Here is a 17500-nt window from a genome sequence, read left to right as displayed (position 1 = left end):
CATTTCGTACAGCTTCACAGTAAATAATTGATGTAACATTTAAATCAGAATACCCAGAACCCAAGTTAGTGACTTTTAAAAAACAAAAGCGTCGGTGACGAAAGCCACGTACACACAACACGTACATGTGCCTGCACCACAGTTGTGAAACAGGTGTTGTGGTCGGGAGAACAGCACTAAGCCTTCTTTACGTTTCTACTTATTGAAGTGCATTCCCCGAGGAAAGAGGAAACGAAACTGGCAGTTGGCGTGATGTTATCTTTCATTTCATTTATTCATCTCTTTATTTATTCATTTGTTTTTTTTATCTATTTAGTAGCAGTAGTAGTAGCAAGTAGTGGCAGTTGTAGCAGAAGTTTGAATGATGGAGAAAAAGTTTACTGCAAAAATGAAAGCATACATTACTAACCATCATCTTCCATGATTAATCTTTTCATAAACTGGCTAGATGAGTTGACACATGACAACAGCCATGCAATTTTGAGAGGATCATTCCTGCATAATGAAAATAATTTGAAGGGCTTTCTGGCCCTGGCAAGTGGGTGGCAGATGGTGAACGACTTTCACAAGTCTTTCCAAAGGTCAGTTGATGGGTCCAAGTAGAATCAACTTCTGAATCTCCTTGCTCATAACTAATTTGTTGATTACCAACCAGGGGTGATAATAATATGAATAAAAATTACAACATACTATTTTATAAAGAACTACTCATGCTATCCCCCACCTACCCCCTCCACACACACACACAAACACATGCATGCATGTACACACACACACACTGGCATGCACACAACTTGCACACTTACGCACATACACTGGTCCATGCGCTCACACACACACACACACACACACACACACACACACAGAAGAGACACAGAAAGCAACTCACATCAGAATAACGTCAACACTGACTAAACATTAATAAATCACAAAGCAATTGCCCATGAACAAGGTAACACACCCAGAAATGCACAAGAGCGTGGACATTTTAAAAGAAACAAAAACAAATAAAGCTGTTCACACTAGCACCAGTCCTGTTGCTGTTCAAATTAAAGAAATGAATATATATAATTCATATAGGAGTAACCAATAAAGATAAAAACTTTACTTACTAACAAACTGACTGAGTGTCAAATCATGAAGGCAGTTATCAGATTAGTATACAGTTTACTTACTCTGGAAATGGAAGTTTCCGTGTTGCAAAATCTAGAATTAGTCTGAGAATTTTTTTTTTTTTTTTAAACATAATAGTGAGACTGCAAAGGGAGTGTGTTTTCATCAAGATGCCCCTGAAAATACCAGGTAGGTGCTTCCCCACTGACACAAACTGATATTCTGGGACATGTCTGCATCAGGTTTTTGATGACTGAGCAAATAAAGAATGTGAACCGCTTGCAAATATATAATAGAATCTGTACAGGTTGACCTGGCAATAACCCACTTGATTAAAATCTGAGAGGAACTGGCCAATAAAGTTCTACATACTTTATAACTTTATAACATAAGTTAAACCTGTAATACTTAGCTCTGAGAGAATGAACTTGCAAAACGATAAAAAGTTTCAAAAGAGACAATGACACTATGACAGAGAAGGACATTCAGAAGGACATTGAGACAAATACAGAACATGAAGCCATTATTATGGCTTTCACACACACACACACACACACACACACACACAAATATATACACACACACAACAGGCAAAGTGAATACACACACACACACAAACAGGCAAAGTGAACACACACACACACACACCATCTAATAACACTTATAGTGAATAGATGTTAAACTGAACACACACACACACACAAACACAGGTAAAGTGAAGAAAATGGCCCAGCCAATCCATCCATTCAAGCCTGTAGGACTGCTGGCCATGCCACAGAAATGTTTATGAGGGCAGCTGACAAAAAGCAGCTATCCATTTAGTGGTTTTATTAGCCACTGCCAGCATACTCTTCCTTAACCTTCCTTCTGAGGACTTTTCAAGCTGTATCCTTGTACAGTTGTAGACTGAACAAAATAAGTTCAAGGCCATCAATGACAGTACATGTAACATGTGGTGAGGAGAGGTGTGCTCTAAATGGCCAATTAAAACTGGTCTGGTTTAAGCTGAGGTTGTACATTTAAAGCCCTGGGTGATCATTTTACAGTTATAACCCAGGTCAATAAAGAAGTCATTTTCACAATTGTTTTTTCAGGTCAGAACTTGCTCATGATATGTTGTGCTAAAAAATAATCAGACTTGCTTTCTTGTTTTTCATATCATACTATGAACCTTAGGGTATTTCATCTATCATTGTATTAAAGTTGCTGTTGAGTTTCTGCAAGCTATTCCACTTCTCTATCTGGGTCTTTCTCCGCTTAACATCTCATCCAAATGACTTACCCAAAAGAGAAAACAAGACAAAGGAATATAACACAAAATAATGGAAAAGAAACATCAAAATTTAATACACTAGGATGCAACTTAAAAAAAAAAAAGTACTATAATTCACCATTTTCACATATTGCTAACTTCATATGTTCTAATACATTACTTCTTTGCAGCTATCTCTGGCTCTGACTAATACTGATTTATTTGTGTATTATCAAATTTAGAACATATTTTACCAACACAGTTCGGAACATGAAGTCAATCCACTCACTCTATCAGGAGGTATAGGGTCCACATGCACAACAATGTCACAAAGTAATACACAAAAAAGTAAGTGTCATAATGGGCAGATTAATATATGTCTCAGTCTACAAAGCATCTGCCACTGACTGAAGAGTAGATTAGATTCAATGTGTATTTATACATACAAGAAACAATTCATTCTTTAATGTTAAGGCTTAATTAGTTGTCACATGGGACTGGTATTCTGCCTTACAACACTTCCAATTAAATACATAAATTAGCTGTCCTTGGGAAAAAAAGGTATTCTGCATAACTGTGAAAATGTTCCCATCAGGGAACTATTGTCAAACACAGTGTACCTGGTACCCTGATGTGGTGTGGTGTGTGTGTTCTTACTGTGAGAGTGTGTGTATGTAGATAATATAAACACTAGTTTGTTACCAACTTTAGGATATGTATTGATGAATGAACATTTCATTTAAGGTGTGTTCACCCTGTGGACATATATCATATGATTATGTATTTTGTCGCTTGGACCAGTTGCGTATCATTTTAACTTTCACCTTCAGCTTTACTGGTAGTGACATACCCACAAGGTCCCAGAATAATTATAAACTAAATACGGTCTGTACTCATTTCTCAGGTTCTGTTCGTCCAGTTCAATTAATCTACACCAAGACTGAATAGTTGAATCATTCATTGGGTAACCTCTGGTAAGCCCCGAATAAACTGTATAAACTTTTAAACTATTTGTTTTTCTGTTGTAGATCAAACAGCATTTAATGCCTTGCCAAGAAATATGCACATTCACGATTTACATTGCACAGAAATAGTCATGGAGATCATACAAATATAACACTAACTCGTGTGCATGATACTGATGTGCATGTGTGTGCACACAAGCACACATGAACACACACACATACATGAACATGTAAACTACAAAACACACACATCCAGATGAACACACACACACACACATGCACACACACACACACACACACGAGCGCGCGCACATGCGCACACCAGCCCCACAACTAATCTGTCAGTCAAGTTTCTTTGCGGTCACAGTCATGAGTTTAGAGAAACAGTCACTTCGCAAACATTAAAACTGTCAGACCAGAGCATTAGTGGATGGTAGAATCACTGACTCCTAAGACACCACCTTCTCAAATGTCATCCAAAGTTCTGAGTGTCTCTCCTGTTCAGTAAGATCAGGAAGTACTCCATGCCATGACACCAACAAACACAATCACTAGTAGTGCAAGAGTCACTAGCACTGTCTGCACAAAATTTGCAAAATGAAGGAGTGTCAAGCATTTGGCTGATAATGTTCAACTTACTCTGTTAAAAAAAAATCTGGCCAGTTTCCAGTACACTTATAAGACTAAACAGTTCGGTAGATGATATTTCTAGCAGCACATTAGATTCCTATACATGAAGCCAAATGCACAAGTGAAATCAAATATTTATAAATACATACTGCATCACACGCACACACACACACACACACACAGATAAACACTCAGACATTACATACCACATACATGCTGTGACCTATATAAAACAAGATGAACACATACATACACACACAGATCATACATCTCTCTCTCTCTCTCTCACAAACACACACACAGACCTTGCACACAGTCATCCATTCAAAACGAGATGTGCACACACAGACAATGCATCTCATTAACACACACACACACACACACAATGTACACACACACACCAATGACACATCCTCTCGCATTGTCACAGCAGTGAATTTTCCCTTCACAACCCACACATGCCTAAATGACTGTACTTTTTGTGCTCTGCACTGGTGAAGGCTATCATGTGCTCACAAGCTGTTGTTGAAAACAGCAAATTGTTGACCCAGCCATTGTATGATACACAGATGTTATTTTGTGGTTCATGTGCACCTGACACGGCTTGTGTGTTTCACCCATTACCAGTGGAGGGCTGTATTCTCCTCAATGACTGCAGAAAACTTGGTGTCTGTCCAGTGCAGTACAATACATTGCCTTCCTCTATCCTTGAGGATTCAAATGTTGTTTTTCTGCAACATTTGTAAGGCTGTGCGTGTACATAGTTTAAATAAAATTTGAGACTTTTCATTATTTTACGTGCTGGTGGGTACAGAAATACTATCATTGTATTCGCTCTTTGTGCTTTGACAAAAGGGACATCTCCTCTGCTTTCCTTATTTTATAAAATGTCATTCTGTGCTGTGCTGTGATCACATGTCTGTTATTAACCAACTTATTTATCACTACTGTCATTGGCTGCATGCCCATTCAGCATTTCTCAGACAGACAAATTAGTGATCAAAAGAAAGTGCAAAACATAAGGTTGATAAATAAACCTCATGAGATTCCCAATCGCCCCTGGCAAAAAGTAGGCACAGACCTTTTCACTGTAGACAACAGACAGTATTTGATAACAGCTGAATACAATAACTGTTGTTTTGAAGTGGTTGAAATGAACTGACCAGCATCACCCAAAACGCAGTAAGAAAACTTTCTGTCCATTTTTTTTTTTTTTTTTTCAACTTTCTGTCCATTTTGCCAGACTTAAAAACCCTGATATTGTAATCAGTAATAATGGACCCCAATTTTCCTCTGAAGAAATTGCAAGGTTTGTACAAACCTGGGATTTCAAATATACCACTAGCACTCCAGGCTATCCGAAATCAAATGGACTGGTTGAAAAAGCAATACAGACCATGAAGAACATTTACAAATGTGTAAAGGCAGAAGGTGGAAATGCCTTAATGAGTATCTTGGAGTATCGAACCACTCCTGTGGATGGACTGGCATCCCCTGCCCAACTCCTCATGGGTCGTCAGCTCAGATCTGTTCTACCATCTACCTCCAAACATCTGGAACCCAAGACTATCAACCCTGAAGTGGTCACAACCAAGCGTCAACACCTTCAAACCTCACAGAAAAACTACAGCCACCTAGTGCCACCTGTCAGAAACTGAGTAAGGGTGACAGCGAATATGTGAAACTGACCAAAGACAGCGATTGGAAACCAGACCAGGTCATTGCCCCAGGCAGCACTCCTAGGTCATTCCCAGTGCAGACAGAAGATAGTCAGATCTACAGAAGAAACCAAAACCGTCGACACAGCAGACGTGCTGTGCAACCAAACCGACACACATGACCACCATCAGTTACCTGGTCCCCTGTACCAATATGAATGCTGTACAACACCCACCAAGACAGCTGTCAACCAACTACCCACAGACAACCCAGTCTGGAAGAAGAGTGAAAGGGGGGTTTAGCATTTATCCGGATGTTAGTTATTTGACAACAAACCCTGTTCCCAAATCCATAGTACATCTTAGTATCATTCCCTGAATGGAATGTACTGTTGTGTCTATGAATGCTTCTGTGAAACTAACTCTGATCTCTAGATTTCTGATCCACACTCATACACAGAACATACTACACTAAGCACATTCCTTCAACTTATATATGGGTAAATAAAACTAAGAGGTACAGAGAAACCAAACCAGAAACCTTCCCTTCTAAGTATAGTCAAAGGTAAACAAGATTCCAAATTAATCCAAAGGCAGAGAAGATCCGAAGAAGCCAAATAATGGAGCATGTCTACTAGCTATAGGAGGTGGTATGTTGCTGTAAGAAACGCCATCGCAGGATCAGAAAAGTGTTGGACTTCTGATCCAGTGGTCATGGTTTGATGGTTTGATATCACGTGTTGGTCTAGTGTTGTGTCCTTGGAAAAGGTACTTTTCTCCAATTTTCCTCACTCCACGCAAGTGTGAATGGATTCTTGACTGGGGAAGGTTAAAATGTCAGAAAAGAAGACTGGACCCCGCCTTCCTATGCCCAGCCCTTGACACAGTGGTTATCAATTCACTGCCTTCCTATGCCAAGCCCTTGACACAGTGGTTATCAATTCACTGCCTTCCTATGCCCAGCCCTGGACACAGTGGTTATCAATTCACTGCCTTCCTATGCCAAGCCCTTGACACAGTGGTTATCAATTCACTGCCTTCCTATGCCCAGCCCTTGACACAGTGGTTATCAATTCACTTCCTTCCTATGCCCAGCCCTTGACACAGTGGTTATCAATTCACTGCCTTCCTATGCCCAGCCCTTGACACAGTGGTTATCAATTCACTTCCTTCCTATGCCCAGCCCTTGACACAGTGGTTATCAATTCACTGCCTTCCTATGCCAAGCCCTTGACACAGTGGTTATCAATTCACTGCCTTCCTATGCCAAGCCCTTGACACAGTGGTTATCAATTCACTGCCTTCCTATGCCAAGCCCTTGACACAGTGGTTATCAATTCACTTCCCTAAAGCAAATGGCTGTAAAAAGCTATGAGATCTTTAACCTTAACCTACTGGAAACAGCCACAGTAAAATGCCCTCAACAACAGAAACCCCAAGGAGACCATCACATAATGAAACACACTCAAACCTTTAAGATGATTCAATCCAGTTCCAACAAGTAGATAAATAAACAACAACAAAAAAATATATATAAAACACATTCTTCTTCAGGGACAAGAATGCTCTGACCCTGAGGAAATAGTTGACCTTGGCATGGTCATGAACAGGCTGACCAATTGACATATCTGTGCAATGTCCCCCCTGAGCACTTCTCAAGATATGTTGTGCACGGCACTGTACTGTCTGCTTCTGATCCTTAAGCAGTGACTGGTACCAGCAGCACGTTTTTCTTAAAGACACACACACACACGCTCTCTCTCTCTCTCTCTCTAATGATACTAGATGAAAGTAATGCTGATACTCAAACTCGTTAGTCAGAGGGTTCATCTTTCCATGATAATATCAACATGTATTCTTGTTAAATGGCCAAGTTTGGATCACAAGGCTCTCCATCTCCTTAAAACTAAATTTATGACAACCACAATGCAAAAATGACAAAACCTTTTCAAGAATTTAGCAGCTCTCTATATTATTGACGAAAAATTATAAGAAGTCAATCATAAAATCATAGGAATAATGACCAATAACAATCTATCTTGGTCCAAACACCTAAAAATTATGTCCAAAAATCTTGCTTCAAAACTATATCATTTAAATTTTAAGAAAAATAATGATTTTTTTTTTTTTTAACTTCGATGGTTTGGGTTTCTTCTGTAGATCTGACTATCTTCTGTCTGCACTGGGAATGACCTAGGAGTCATTTATTTGGTATGTTGTGGACTATGCTTCAACACTTTGGGATTCTGCCAGCAATAATCTGCCTAAACCACTACTAAGCATCCATAAAAGGACTGTTAAATTAACTATTCACAAATCACCTGTCTGACAGATTTTGACAATAAGCAAGCAGCTAGATATCCTCCTTCTAAAGGCTAGACTTTAGTATAAAAAAGCCATTAAAGGCCTCTTCACACATAAAATAGTCCATGGTAATGCTCATACTTCTTTTATATCTTCACTTTCAATGATTATCAACACTCACATAAAATCCATCTCCCCTTCACAAGCATTACTAAATGTAAATCAAGTCTGACATATTCTGGCGGTTGCTTATGGAATCATATTCCAGAAAATTTATAAAGTGAACTGAGCTTTAAAATAAACAACAACTGAAGTGAACTTCAATAATTTCTTATGAATCTTTCAAATTTGACACCAATATATTATCCAAAGATGTACTGATGTTGATTCATTACTAATTAAACAGTTATGCCCTCCTCCCATATCTCTCTCTTTCTCTCCCTCCCTCCCTCCCACTTGATCTCTCTCTTACATTTCTCTTCTTGTATAATACTATATGGATATGACCTGTGGATGACTTTTTCCCCCAGACGGCTGGATGTAAAGAAAAGTAGCAATACTTATTCCACTACCCTCTTCAAATAATATTTGCTTAATTTCTTTCTTTTTTGAATTTTCTATATATATTTTTTTATATTTATCTATATATTTGTTTTTGAGGGGGGTAGGGGCATACCATCTTCACACCATAAAATATGGAAATGATCATCCTCAAAATAACTCTGGGCATGTCTGGAAAAGGAAAAAAAACAACATCTATGAAGTGGAAGAGAAGATGGGGAAACCAGCTCTGTGAAGTGGCACAGCAAAAATAGCTGCATGTCTTGATCAGTTCATCATCTCTATCAGTTTATGGTGGTAGAACAGGGAATATGCTAATAAGCATCAATCAGTGATCATGTCACACTTCACTGACTCCCGCAAGTTTCCAACCGATAAAATATATCACTTTTTTAAGGTTTAATCTAAAATGAATAATTGAACAATGTGGGGAACAGTGCATGTGATACCTCGTTATAAACTTTTAAAACCCAAAGACCATGTCACTTTGGGGGTATACATGCACGTTTTAGCCATGACCTACTTTGCAATCAGTGTGTTACCAAACTAAACCAAACCAAATGTTCTGAAGAACAAGTCGCCATCTTGTCAAACGTTTTGGTGCAAGCAATACTGAATTACCAGCACATTTAATTACAGCACCTGACTTTCTGCATTTGATAAGCACATTTACACACCCACTTACTATATGGGCAACGTAGGATGCTGTGAACAGTATATATATATGTATATATTTGTTGTTGTTGGGTTTTTTTAACTGGCAATTCTTTGGGCGACAAACACGTGGACTGTTGAGGAAACACGAACGTTGTCGACACAGGGCGACAACTGCACTGAATAACAGTCAGTACATATGTGCTAAAAAGAACTCACAGCATTCGAGCCAGTCTCAACATTCCAGTACTCTTTAAAACATTGGATATCATAAAACAAAGCTAGGTCTAACAAAGTGCTACTAGAAAACAAAGAAAAACTTTAAAAATTCTCTTACGTGGACAGGTTGGAAAGAAGTCAACAGGCGTCTTCGATCGGAAATTCAGTACGACTGCACGCAGGAGCTAAAAATAGCGTGCGTATGTGTCGCTTGCGTTCTTGTCGATTCGATTACATGTTGTTGCCTTTTACTTTCCTTTTTTACATTTAATTCAATGTGCATCACTTTTGTTAGCTCGTCGTGTAATTCTCTGAGGTCGATCATCAAACCTTCTTTCCTTTCCCATATAATCTACAAATGATAATATTAAAACATGTACTTGGACATTCAAAGTCTCTTCTTGCACGAAGAGGTAAAAATCGTCAAAGCGACCTTCACCTTCGAGCAGACGACGTCCTCCAAAAGAAAAGCCTCGCTCTTGTGAAAAATGAACTGCTGTTCTGATACAGTGGAACGCATTATTCTAAAAGTACTTTTTGGGGTGAAGTAAGATCTTTAAGATACTTAACTGCTGAAATTTCAATGTGATTTATTTTTCTTAATAACATCCAAATACAGGTCCCAGATCCATTTAATCACAGAGAGAGAGAGAGAGAGAGAGAGAGAGAGAGCAGTTTAACCCCCTCCCACCCACACCCACTCCGTCTAGAAGAGACGCTGCTCTCTCTCTCTCTCTCTCTCGTGATCGAGTGAGAAAGTGAGTGAACTCAGAACTTGATTTTACGATCTCGTAGTTATCGTATAAAAAAAAAGAAAGAAAAGAAAACAACAATAAAAACAAAACAAAACAAAAACCAAACACACACACACACACAAAAAAATCAAACAAAAAACACCAAATGGCTATGTTAAGAAAACATACCAAAGAGAAATAGATAAACTGAATAAGTATATTGTCGACAATGGTCTTACATTATCAGCAGAAAAAACTCACAGTATGCTTTTTAACAATGGTAATAATCCAGAAGAGTTACCAACATTTAAAGTTGAAAATGAGCCCATTCAGTACAGAGATATGATAAAATTTTTAGGCTTAATGCTTACTTCAAAACTAGCTTGGAATGCCCATATCGAATATATAATAACAAAAGCAAGAAAATGTTTAAACTTGCTCAAAGTTATAAGTAAACAGTACTGGGGACAAGATACAACGATATTGAAACATTTATCATCATCACTTATTCGATCCAAACTATCGTATGGACAAGAAGTCTTTTTCAATGCTCCAAAGTATTTGCTAAAGAAACTTCAAAGCATTGACTGTAAAGTATATAGACTTGCCCTTGGCGTACCTTTCCACGCATCAACCCTCGGAACATATAAAGAAATAGGAGAATTACCTTTGGATGAATACCGAAACCTGGCATGTGCTAAATACGTATTGAGAAGCTCAGCAACTGAAAATTTTACATCGGAGGAAGTAAGAATTACATCTGAAAACAACTTCCCCAAAAGAGCTAAAACGATATCTTATCTCACACCAATTGGCACGTTTGTGTCAAACCTTTTCCAAAAGTCCGAAATTAATCCAGATAATGTAGACACGCAGAAAACAGTAAGTCCATGCCCCATTTGGGAGATGAGTAAAGCACAGTTTGATATCAATCATACTGACATTGCAAAAAAAGAAAATCCAAATATCATGGCAACAGACGTCCGATTACACCTTCAGAATCGATACCGTGACCACTTACATATTTACACAGACGGCTCACTCCTAGACAATGGCCAAGCAGGTTCAGCTTTCGTTATACCAAAACTGAAAACTGAACGATCATACCATATTGGTAAAGATCGGTCAATATTCACAGCTGAACTTATCGCTGTTCTTGTAGCTTTAAATTATATTCTTGATCTTCCAGTTTGCCTTCCACAAGTCTTAATTTGTGTTGATTCAAAATCTGTATTATACCGCGGCTTTAAGCTCATCAAATTGTAAGAACAAGTCCAAGATAATAATAGAAATAAATCACATTGTACATTTTATGAATTTGAGAGGAACACGTATAACTTTTTGTTGGGTTCCTTCTCACCTTGGTCTCCTATATAATGAATAGGCTGACAGGGCTGCAAGAAAAGGTGCAAAACAGCAACAGGGAACCACATACCTTTATGTACCTTTGTCTGTACAAGAGAGGTACCGCTTACTAGAAAAAGCATCATGGAGCAAAGTCAGGGAAGTATACCAGCAAAATGGCAAAGTTTTAAATAAAAGTATAAATAATATTCAACAACCGGAATCCATCAATCAATCAAATACATTCAGCAATTTATTCAGATTAAGGCAAATTCGGGCATTATAAAACAGGATAAAGCTGAACGCTTTTATAACAAAGTTCAGCAGAGATGTTGAATGCATATGTGGAGAATCTATTTCTAGAAAACACATACTCTTTGAATGTCAGAGTCTGGAATCGTTTTTACCAAACTTCTCGGAAAATTCTTTTGAATGTATTTTTGACAATTTCAAGATGCTATCTGCTATTGCAGAAGGTTTGCTGCATGGTCCAATTGGACATTTGTTATAGTTGTTACAGTTGTTTGATGTTAGCGTTTCCTTCTATATTGTACCTATGTCTCCCGTTTTAATGCTTTATTTTTTCCAATGCTCTGTATCTTTCCCCACCACACACACACACACACACACACATGCGCACACACGCGCGCACACACACCATTTTTCACCCTCTGCCCAATACCGTTCCCTCCACCACGCCCCGCCCTCCACCCTCCCGCCCCCCCCCCCCCCCCTTTTTTTCTTTTTTTTTTCCCCGTCTAATATCACTTAAAGTGGAAGACGTTAAACTGAAGACTACTACTACTACTACTACTACTACTACTACTACTACACACACACACACACACACACACATACAACTTGAGGAGGCGTGATCTCAATTAAGTCAGAGTACTTACTAGGATAAATGCAGCTCATCTTCGATGACCGTGACGCCACATGCTTTACAAAACTGGTACACGTCTTTCCTATGTTGCAATGACATCCTCTCTCAATTTCAAGTTCATGCGTGCTCAAGTTATTCACAATCGACTGACATAATGCTCTTCCGTCTGTGTTTCAAGTGATATTTTTGCCGCTGATCAAGTATGTTTCTATTGCGTAAAGTGTTTAAAATTCAACAATAAAAGGACTGAGAGTCTTTGTGCTTTTCCAAAAATTGTTGAAAATGTGTGTTCGTTCTTTAGTTTAGCGTCTTTTCACTATCAGTGATATCAGACGATTGAAAAAAAAAGGGGGGGGGGGAGGGGGGGGACAGGGGGGTCTCAGTGGCGCCAGAGGGGGCAACGGGGGGGCGGGGGAGGGGGGGGGGGCAGGGAAGAGGAAAGCAGAAAAGGTAAAAAACTAGAAAACTACCGAAATGCATAACTAACATGCCGTTACATTTAACAGTAACAATTCAATAATAATAATGATAATAATCAGAAACCATTAACACAATTCTGAAGTAAATTAAAGGAATGTAGAAATAGGGCTATGTTATAGTGTGCCAGCAGTGTCACCCCCCCCCCACACACACACACACACACACTGTCCCCCTTCCCTCCCCATCCCTTCCCCCCCCCCCCCCCCACACACACACACACCCTCCTTCTTATCTCCCTTCCTGCTCCATCCAAAGTCCAGTCTTTGAGGTCGCGCCGACACCGTGCCACCCTCCCTCCTTCCACCCCCCTCCTCACCCCTACTCCCTAGTCGGTGCCTTTGGTCCGCGACACAGCGTCACCTGCCCAAGCTGTAGAAACACGTGCGGTTATGTGACGTCTGCCACATTCCCCGTGTTCGAAACGGACGAGCACGGCATGTCGGAACATCCCGTGTGGCGGCCTGTCTTTCAAGTCGTTCCCCTTCTCCCCGTTCACAAACATGGCTGAGGTAGATGGCGGGACTTCGGAACGTAAGCTAGGGAGAATTTATGCTAATGCGAACTTTGATCAAGCCGGCTAACAGGCCCAGAGTTGTATTGTCCTGTCTCCCCAATCTCTTTGTGACGTAAACGGGTGAACCAGTCATCACAGAATGTTGAAACAAGTGGGTTGAATTGTAGCGAATCAGATCAATCTGTTGAATTGGACGAATTGGGATTAAGCAGTGAATCTGTCATTCATTCACATAGCGTCACTAGGACAAGCAAAGATTGGTTATTTCAGTTCAGCTAGTTGGGGGAGTGAGTGTTGTAGCTTGCATAGTATGGTGTGGGGAAGGGATAAAACCAGTCAGCACACTCACTTCTTAGCTGTCTCCCAGAGAACTGACTGACACAGGCTGACTGACTGATCAGTGATGTGAGGAGCAAGGAAATCCTTGTTGGGCTGTGAGTACATGACTTGTAATGGTTTTATGTCATGTTGATAACTTAGTGTGTGTGGGAAACTATGTTTTATGTCAGTGGACAGCCAGTTTAAGTTGATCCTGTGGCTTGTGGAAAGAAAAGGGGTTAACATGTGAAAGCTACCCACTGAGAGAAGTACTGGCCTAAATCTTTTGAGTCCCCCCCCCCCCTTCTATTTGGTTAAAGATATCTTGTTCTATATTTTTGATGTATTACTTACTTGTTTTGTATATAGTAGGTGGTGTTGGTTCAGTGTGAACTGAACAGATCTATAGGATAACACATTGTCAGTGTGTGTTGAGGGTTTTTCATGTGTGTGTGCACATGGGGGTAACAGCAAGTGTTGTGGAACACATGTTTGATTTGTTGGTAGTTGTGGTAACATGTGTAGGAGTTGTGCTTTGTGTCAGTGGTTTACTTTGTTCAGACAAAGTGGGAAGGAACATTGTAATGTGATTTGTGAGTTGGCAAACTATGAGAGCATTGAGGGTCAGTGCTATGTTGTTGCACATTGCTGTTTACCAGAGATATGTTGGAAGTAATAATTTCCTTACATGTACTTGTGTCAGTTGGACACTTTGTGAAGGCTAAAAGATTTTGTTTGGAAATGGTAACACACAGTTTAATTGAATGATGGGTTGTTAACATGAGTTGGAACACAGGGTTGTATTGGTCAGTGATATGTTTTGTACACAGTATGGTAATTGGTATGTCACTGCTGGTGGCAGGTAAGCTTGATGAAGCTTGTACCTCACATAGATCTTTGTGTGAGAGGAGTGCATACTGGTGGACATGTGATGAAAGGTGCTGAGAGGGTATAGGCCTTTCATGTCAGTGATGTCAGGATATTTTGAGATTTTATCTGACCTGGGTTTTGGTTGTGTGTTTTGTGTTCCAGGTGTGCTGCTTTAGGTGTAGGGTGAACTTTTACTATGTGCTGCTTATAGGTGCTGCTTTAGGTGTAGGGTGAACTTTTTACTGTGTGCTGTATTGTAAGGTAAACACTCTATAAAAACCACTCCATGTGGCCCTGCTATTGATGTGAGGAGAGAGTGAGTGAATGCATCATTAGTTGATCCTATATCCCCCTGTCTGTCTCCTCTTCTCTCTCTATTGGAATAGAACTATAACCACACACTCTCTCAAACACCTTTTTTACAGCATGTGAAAGTTCGACCATAAGAACCTCGTCAGAAATAACTTTCAAAAAACCATCATCAGAATGAATTATTCTCTTTGAAATACTTGGGCAAGAAGGTACGTAACTGCTGACAGTGAAACAAACAATGATATGCAAGCTGAACTGCTTACCACAGATGCATGTAAAAAAAAAAAATCAAAAAAAAATCTGTCTTCAGCACATCAAGTTTTACACGGAAGAAAGTAGAGGTTATTAATCTTGTATAGCAAGCTGATGGGTTCGGTATCTTTTCTTTAATATTATTCTTGGGGAATAATGTTCCTTTATGTTTAAAAACTTTTCCTTCCATCGGTTATGAAATCGACCACATGCTGATTTTTCTAACAAAGTGTATGCCTCTTTTACGGAAAGACGGACATGTATTTTTGTCGATTTTTCTGAATCTTGTGCTCCTCTTTTAGCTGCTTTATCAGCAGCTTCATTTCCATGAAGATGAATGCCCACAAGAGAAGGCACCCAACAAAAACTGACCTCAGTCCCTTTAATCCTTAAACAATGTATGAATTTTAATGATTTGCCTCAATAACTAAGTCGGGTCTAGTTTCAAGGCTAAATTATTCTAAAGCTGATTTGGAACCAACAAAGAATGCTATTTTCGAGACTGAAACTATTTGATGGCTCAGTAAGTAGTTCAGAGTTTGTATAACAGCAATTAGCTCAGCTGTGAATATGGAAAGATGTTTTCCAATAAAGTAAGATTTTTCAACTTTAAAGGCAGGAATATAGAAAATGTGTGTGCCACTGCGCGTCAGTGTGTGTGTGTGTGTGTGTGTGTGTGTGTGTGTGTGTGTGTGCGGTGTGCACGGTGTGTGTGTGTGTGTGTGTGTGCGGTGACTGTGCGTGTGTGAGGGAGGGGGGAGGGGTTGAGGGGTGTCCGTCAGTGTGGGTGTCAGTGCCAGTATGGGTGGCAGTGTACGTCAGTGGGTGGCAGTATGTGTGTGAGTGCGCGCGCGCGCCGCAATTGCACGTGTGTGTGTGTGTGTGTGTGTGCGCGCGCGCGCGCGCGCCAGCGGTGTACGTGTGTGTGTGTGTTTATGTGTGTCAGTGTAGTGCCGTCGGTGTGTGTCAGTGTGTCACAGTGTGTGTGTGTGTGTGTGTGTGTGTGTGTGTGTGTGTGTGTGCAGTAGTAGTAGTAGTAGTAGTAGTAGTAGTAGTCTTCAGTTTAACGTCTTCCACTTTAAGTGATATTAGACGAAAAGAGAAAAAAAAAAAGAAAAAAAAGGGTTGTGGGGGTGGGGGGGGGGGTGGTGGAGGGCGGAGCGTGGTGGTGGGAACGTTATTGGACAGAGGGTGATGAATGATGTGTGTGTATGTGTGTGTGCGCTTATGTGAGTGTGTGTGGTGGGGAAAGATACAGAGCACTGGAAAAAATAAGACATTAAAAGGGGAGACAGGCACAATATAGAAGGAAGCGCTAACATCAAACAACTGTAACAACTATAACAAATGTCCAATTGGACTATGCAGCAAACCTCCTGCAATAGCAGATAACATCTTGAAATTGTCAAAAAATACATTCAAAAGAATTTTCCGAGAAGTTTGGTAAAAACGATTTCAGACTCTGACATTCAAAGAGTATGTGTTTGCTTGAAATAGATTCTCCACATATGCATTTAACATCTCTGCTGAACTTTGTTATAAATCTTTGCTCCATGATGCTTTTTCTAGTAAGCGGTACCTCTCTTGTACAGACAAAGGCACATAAAGGTATGTGGTTCCCTGTTGAGAAGGAACCCAACAAAAAGTTATATGTGTTCCTCTCAAATTCAAAAGATGTACAATGTGACTTATTTCTATTATTATTTTGGACTTGTTCTTACAATTTGATGAGTTTAAAGCATATAATACAGATTTTGAATCAACACAAAATAAGACTAGAAGAAGGCAAACTGGAAGATCAAGAATATAATTTAAAGCCACAAGAACAGCGATAAGTTCAGCTGTGAATATTGATCGATCTTTACCAATATGGTATGATCGCTCTGTTTTCATTTTTGGTATAACGAAAGCTGAACCTGCTTGGCCATTGTCTAGGAGTGAGCCGTCTGTGTAAATATGTAAGTGGTCACGGTATATATTCTGAAGGTGTAATCGGACTTCTGTTGCCATGATATTTGGATTTTCTTTTTTTGCAATGTCATTATGATTGATATCAAACTGTGCTTTACTCATCTCCCAAATGGGGCATGGACTTACTGTTTTCTGCGTGTCTACATTATCTGGATTAATTTCGGACTTTTGGAATAGATTCGACACAAACGTGCCAATTGGTGTGAGATAAGATATCGTTTTAGCTCTTTTGGGGAAGTTGTTTTCAGATGTAATTCTTACTTCCTCCGATGTAAAATTTTCAATTGTTGGGCTTCTCAATGCGTATTTAGCACATGCCAGGTTTCGGTATTCATCCAAAGGTAATTCTCCTATTTCTTTATATGTTCCGAGGGTTGATGCGTGTTCCGAGGGTTGATGCGTGGAAAGGTACGCGCGCGCGTATGTGTGTGTGTGTGTGTGTGTGTGTGTGTGTGTGTGTGTG

The 17500-nt window shown here is 39.7% G+C and overlaps 1 protein-coding gene across 3 annotated transcripts in view; it reads right to left on the bottom strand.

Moving 5' to 3' along the window:
- LOC143297522 (uncharacterized) overlaps nt 1-9708 on the bottom strand; it is a 27492-nt gene extending 17784 nt beyond the window's left edge. Inside the window, exon 1 of one of the 3 annotated variants that reach the window (XM_076609945.1) lies at nt 9475-9708. The gene's annotated coding sequence lies outside the window, so the exon portion shown is untranslated. Of the gene's footprint in view, nt 31-9474 lie in introns of those variants that run through there. The other 2 variants (XM_076609926.1, XM_076609935.1) reach the window with 2 other exon arrangements.
- Between the last annotated feature and the right edge of the window lie 7792 nt (nt 9709-17500).

This window comes from Babylonia areolata, chromosome 2 (genome assembly GCF_041734735.1).
Source record: "Babylonia areolata isolate BAREFJ2019XMU chromosome 2, ASM4173473v1, whole genome shotgun sequence".
Lineage (NCBI taxonomy): Eukaryota > Metazoa > Mollusca > Gastropoda > Neogastropoda > Buccinidae > Babylonia > Babylonia areolata.
Note: the sequence above shows the minus strand (reverse complement) of the source record. Positions and strands in the feature narration are given on the sequence as shown.